Source organism: Microtus pennsylvanicus, chromosome 16 (assembly GCF_037038515.1).
Source record: "Microtus pennsylvanicus isolate mMicPen1 chromosome 16, mMicPen1.hap1, whole genome shotgun sequence".
Classification (NCBI taxonomy): Eukaryota; Metazoa; Chordata; class Mammalia; order Rodentia; family Cricetidae; genus Microtus; species Microtus pennsylvanicus.
Genome location: NC_134594.1, coordinates 38094684 through 38101380, shown reverse-complemented (window position 1 = coordinate 38101380; position 6697 = coordinate 38094684).

Genomic DNA, 6697 nt, shown 5'->3' with positions numbered 1-6697 from the left:
TTACTCAAGAAGCAGTTTGTGAGTGGAAATAGCCACCTGAAATTTGAAGGTGAGCATCATTTTGCCACTTATGAAATGATCAAAGAGATCACACAGAGATGTACCTATGAGAGCTGGTCCATGGTATAAAATTCACTCCGCTATTCTGGTCCCTGGTTGGAAATTTAAATACCCTCAGCCATTACAGAGAGTTATAGAGTTTCAGAACCTTAGATGCTGTCCAAATGTAACCTTAAATAAGCAAATGGAAGCTCGTTTTGTAATATGACATTCCCATTATCACAAGCCACATGTGAACTCTAAAAGTTACTTGTCATGAGCCACAGACTACTGTTCTTTCTATCTCATAGTTTTAGTATTAAGAAAACAAAAGTCCACTATTTGTTCTGTAATCACAAATAAATAAAAATATTAACAAGGTAAATTCTTAAAAATATTTCTTCCCCTTTCATGATAAAGCTAAACAAATCTCAAAATAGATTTAGGAGCAATGGTGTTAACAATTTTCTCAGCCACCTTAAACTTGAGGTCTCTTACCCATTAAATACAAAGAATGATATCAACCTTCCAGACTCATTTAAAAGGTTAATTGAAATATGATTATAAAATGTTTAGTTCAGAATATGGCATGTGTACAACGAGCATTCAGGAAATCATGGTGACTGTCATCTCTGGTGTCATAATCATTGTACAAAAACCAGAAACACATGTTTTATCATAAACTCAAAATCCCAGAAGAAACTTCAAGGCATCTATTTATATCTTTTCTCTCTTCGTTCCAGGGTAAAACCTGCACACATCAATTTAGAATCTCTTTTTTGAGTGAGTCTGGGAATGAATATAACAATACTTCTTAGTGGGTTATTATGACAACATAAACCATGTTATTTAATTGTTGTGGTTCGTAGAGTTGTTTCTCCCCTGACAGATTTCTGGAGCTCCAACTGACAGCAGCTGACAGCTTCCAGGAACAATATCTTAATTAAAGATCATTGTACAAAAGGTGTCTCTTTGACTAGGAAGGGGGAGAGACTGTGAGAATTGCATTAGAGGTGGCAAAGGAGCAAAAGGCTGGTGTGAGCTGAAGGGTTCTCCTTTTGCCTAAGAAAGCCCTCTGATTAGAGAGAAAACTGTCATAAGGGCATAAAAGCCACTTTTAGCACTGTGTGAGGCAGTCTCTCTCTTATAGTTAGACCAGTAAAATGAGGAATGATGCTTCTGAACCTACAGCTGTCAATTATTTAGGAAGTAAAAGCTCAAGAAAGTCATAGACATGTCTCAAGCATCCAATACAAAAGTTTCACCTAAGAATGGATACAACTTAGGGCTGACTTTGTGACTCTTGGGTAACACTGGACTTAGAAACAGTCAAAAGAAAGTAAACTCCAACTTATTTAATTGGAAGTGGATGTCCCAATATAAGACAAAAGAAAATAATATGTTTGAATTATGAGTTGTCAGGGTCACTTTCTCATCTGTATTGAGTAGGGAACAAACACAAAAAGCAGTGTCCTTTAAAGAAAGAGAATAAAAAATTCTTACAAGGAAGACTTGTTATCCGAAATAACTCTAGGTACAAGTTGCAAAAATCAATAAAAATTACACATAAGATTCAAAAACTAGAAAGAGAGGGAGCTGCCTCAATATAATAAAGGCACTTTATAGCTAGCCCACACCCAATATCATCCTAAACAGAAATCAGAGCATGTCTGTTAAAACCAGGAACAAGACAAGGATGGCTACGCTCCATATACATTAAAGATAGTGCTTTAAATCTTAACTAGAGCAATAAGAAAACTGAAGATCAAGGAGATAGAAATAGGAAGGGAAGAAATCAAATTACCTTTATTTGCAGATGAAATGGTTTTACATGTAACACCCTAAAACTCCACCAGGAAATTTGTAGAGCTGATAAACACTTTCAGCAAAGTAAAATGATAAAAAAAAAATCAACACCCTCAAATCAGTAGTCTTACTATATATAATTGCTATATATAAATGATAAACAGATAGGGAAAGAAAGAATGGAAACAATATCTTTTACAACAACCTCAAAATAAAACACTTGGAATTGCTCCAGGTGTGTAAACAAAGGACTTGTACGACAAAAACATTAAGATGCTGAAGAAAGAAACTGAAGAAGATATTGAAAGATAGAAACAGCTCCCATGCTTATGTATCAGGATTGATGTTGTGAAACAGAATCCTATGACAAATAATTCATAGACTCAATAAAATCCCCATAAAAACTCCAACACAATTATTTAACAAAACTGGAAAGGTAATTTTCAGTTTCATATACAAACATGCACATACACACACCCCAAAAACAAAAAAGAAAACTAGGAGAGCTAAAATAGTCCTTAATAATAAAATAACTGCTGGAGCCCAATCTCAAATTGTATTACTGAATTATAATAATAAAAACTGCATGGCATTGGCATAATAGCAGACATGTATATTAATGGAATTGAATTGAAGACAGACAAAAGTTCACACAGTTATGGACACCTGATTTTTTTTTTTACAAAGAAGCCAAATAAGCACACTGAAAACAATAGGCAGCATCTTCAACAAGGAATGCCAGTCAAACAGGGTAGCTGCATGTAGAAGGATGCTAATAGAACCATGTCTACTACCTTGCACAAAACGTAGCACAAAATGGATCCAAGGTCTAAACAAGCATAAGCTCTTGAATCTGATAAAAGAAAAAGTAAGAAATAAACTTGGACTCATTGGCACAGGGAAAAACTTTCTGAACAGGACACCAATACTACAGGCATTAAGGCCAAAAATTAGTAAATGAACCTCATAAAGCAAAAAAAAAAAAAAGCTTTTGTACAGCAAAGGACTCCATTGTTTGAGCAAAGTGTCAGGCTACAGAATGAGAAGAAAATTACCAATTATACCAAGAACATTCCAGGAACTGGTACAAGACCTACAAGGGAAGAAAAGAATACAGAATCCTTGGCCTTGCACATAGTAAGGGAAATGCACACTAACCAAAGCACACACATGTGCCATGACGTGCATGCTGGAAGTGATTAAGATGGGACATGGTCTATACTAGAGAAATAATAGAAAAAAGTTAATCTGTGATGTAGTGAGAAGTAGCCAGTGATAAAGGGAAAATGACGATTCTAAAGCAAAGCCCTTGAAGAGGAAGAAAAGTCACCTGAAGAAGCGGCAGAAGGATGACCCATAAAGGTAATGTTAACTAAGAAGACAGCAGAGAAGAAAGATGTCTAGGTAGACATATAGACAATGACAAAATATACTGGTATTGTAAAGAATGTTAGCATTATTCTAAGTGCAATGGGATTGTCTTTGGGGTGGTTTTGAGAAGTGACACTGCTGGATTCTTAAACAGGTAACCCAGATTTCGTTTAGCACAACCAGCAAACATAATAGTATACACATGGAGATGTTAATAGGAAACTTTTATGATCTAGTGAAAATGGCAGGTTGCATAAACCAGGCAAGCTATGCGGTGTAGGGAACCATGGAGAGTTGGCTTGGCCTAGCTGCCTTAAGAGACATGTATCATAGGTTTTTGAGGTTAGAGTTAATGGCTCCTGGGGCACAAGGTGTCTTCCAGTTCCTGAGAAACCAATGAACTCCGTCAGGCACTGGAGAGTTGAAGCCACTTTGTGTTGCTCTGTATGTTTGCTTAGAAGTCGAGGAAACATGGAAACTTGACAGGACAATTGGTCTTCTTAGACATTAATCTTGTATACGCTGTTTAATCAGAAAACGTCATTGTACCCCGGTAACCACAACTGTTTTGCTCTTAGCCATTGGCATCATATTCTGTTTCTGATAACGGTATAAAACATCTGATTGCTGTCAATAAAATTGTCACAGCCTCAGCTGTGCTGTGGACCCTCCAACTTGGCCTGATTTCATTCTTCAAGGCCATATCAGGTAAGCTTGGCTCAGTAATGTGGAAAAAAGGAAATACATTAAAGACTTACTAGAGAAAGTGTCTGTAGGTCTAGTGATGGTAAGTATACAATATATATGAGAGGAAGGTAAAGAATAATGATCAGGTCTGTGGAAAAAAAAGAAAAAAATGATACCATTTATTAATATAAAGACAAAAAAAGGTTGTTAGAAAACACAGAACCTGAAGAGAAGAAAAAGTTCCCCTAAGGAAGTGTTCTATGAAGACCACAGAAGGGAAATCAGAGAGACTAGGGTCAGGAAATTGGAATCTTTGGAGAGGAGAATGGTTCTTTAAAGTTTATATTGTTTTTCTTATGTTCACATATACATTAACACGCGCATACATACACACACTATTTCTCACATTGAAAGTCTATTTATATCGATTTTCTCTTGTTAGCAGGGTGTTTGTCCTACCTGAATTTTCAGCAGTTTTTTGCTGTCTAATGTTATGTTCCAAATGATAACCAACTCAAAACACCACCCATCTTTGGTGCTATTGTCTTTGCACCCTGGAGCTTGGCATTTCTAAAGTAGGCAGGACTGGGGGACAGACTCATCCTTACTGCATTTCACTCTCTTCTTAGATTGAGCAGAAATTTCATTTTATGCATCAAGAACATGGTAGGAGTTAGAAATAGAAGACAGAAAAGCAGAAGACATAGTCTAAACTCCTATGGAGGAGCTAGCCCCATCTAAGTAAAAGCCTTTGAAACAAATCTCTGGCAATAACAGGGTAGAAGGTAATTTGTTCTTAGTCAAGAAACGTAAGATATTTCTTAGATCAGGACACTGTCTCTTCCACCACTAGCCCCCGCCCGTTTTTTTCAGACATAGCACAGGTTGAAAATAAGGAATTGGGAATACATTGCTTCTGTATGTCTCCAAAATTTTCTTTGAAAATCATATTGTCTCCTCTCTTAAATAAGTGGTATCTAATAGGATTTTTAGTGATAATCTTATGCTAAAATGTAATGGGCAACTTTCAGTTCTTCCTTGAAGCATTTACACAGCTAATTATTCTGTTTTCCTTGAAAATATTTCCTTCTTCGGCCTGAAAGACACCATTATCTGTTATCATCTTATCTCAATCTCCAGTGGTAAGATCTATTCATTGCATTCATCATGAATCATTCTGATGCCTTGGGTATCACACTTTGAATCTTCATTCTTTCCTTTCAACACTTCACCCAAATGAATTCTTGTCATGTCCTAGAAGGAATCACTTTGCGATCACTTTGCAATTGTTATAAAAACTTCCGCTGATGTTTTTATGATTTCCAAACTCTTTCTCTAAGCAAGTATCTCCCCTGGCAAGCAAAAGATGCTATATATATGTCAGATGAGCTGTGGAATGAATAAATTTAAAGTAAATTTTACTCAAAAATGCTTTTGTATGGTCAAAAATAATATCAAATTATGGAAACCAATGGAGTTCTGAAGAAAAACAGACTCCTCAAAAACCACATTACAAAGAAAAGGAACACGCGCAATCACGTGAAAATATTACATCAACTGGTTAAATAAGAGATAGCAAAGAAAAATTAAACACATAGTCTTTTTGACAAATTTGGATCCTGGAAGATAAACATGGTTTCCTCAACATGGAAGAAAATTGATATTGCACTGATATCAAGAAAGGACTTCATAGAAGATGCTCTGGGGATCTAATATCCCTACTACAGAGTAGTGACAAACAAACCTTTAAAACGCAAAATAACTTAGAATCAGAACGGTACCAACACGAATGACCTACAGGGCAGAAGAGCTGGCCTCACAGGAAGTAGCAGGTGGACATCCAGTATAGTATTTATTTTAACAGAATGAAAAATGAAGAAAGCTTTGGGTCCCAGTCCTCAGTGCCTCATCTACTCTGTTCCCCACCTTCCCCCAACGTCACTACAAGGCCATCTGTCAGGTGGACAAGTGTGATGGAGCACATATTTGGCAGCGTTGACACCTGTAACACAGGAGCCTCTTGGAGAAGTAATGTGTGTTGGCAGTTGTCAACAGAAAGAGAGCCACTGGAAGGAAGAACAGATTTGGAGAGAGAAAAACACTATCTCGGCTTCCTCTCCAAACCTCTGGAGACAGACAGCCCCTCCACAGAGGAGATCATTAAATGTAGGCAAAGAGTTCTTGAGAAACTGTATGGGTGGCCCAAGTCTCAAAAATTCTTAAGAGTACTCAAGTATTTCTCTCAGTAAGTGTTGCTCATGTGGCCTACAGAAGGAGCAAAGTGGAGAGGACACAACACAAGTAAACATAAACTATTCTTATTCATTGTATGACTAAAAAATTACTAGTCACGCAAATATTTCAGGTGCATCAGTTGATCTTGTTCATCTCGGTGCAGGCCAGCATTCATTAGCTCAGCACTAATTCTGAAGAGCTTATGAATGGTTTGGAATATCAGAATCTACGTGACATTTGTGCGCTTGTTCTTCCTGGGTCTTTCTTATTTCTCAGACTTCCGTTTTGGCTCAATCCACAAATAAGACAGCAGACAGCTCTTGTTTCACTGGTTTACTTGGTCTCAGTGTTCGCAATAGTTCTGGCTTGTCATTATACAGAGGAGAGAGCGTTCCCAAAGAGAGCACAAACATTTCTCAGAATTAAATAATTGCTCCTTTTCTTCCCCAATATCTTTAAAACTGAACATCACTCTGGATCTATTTGGGAATAATACTACTAAACGCTTTTGTAGCTGAGAGCTGTCCAAAAGATCGTTTTCATAAAGGTAGCAAAAGAA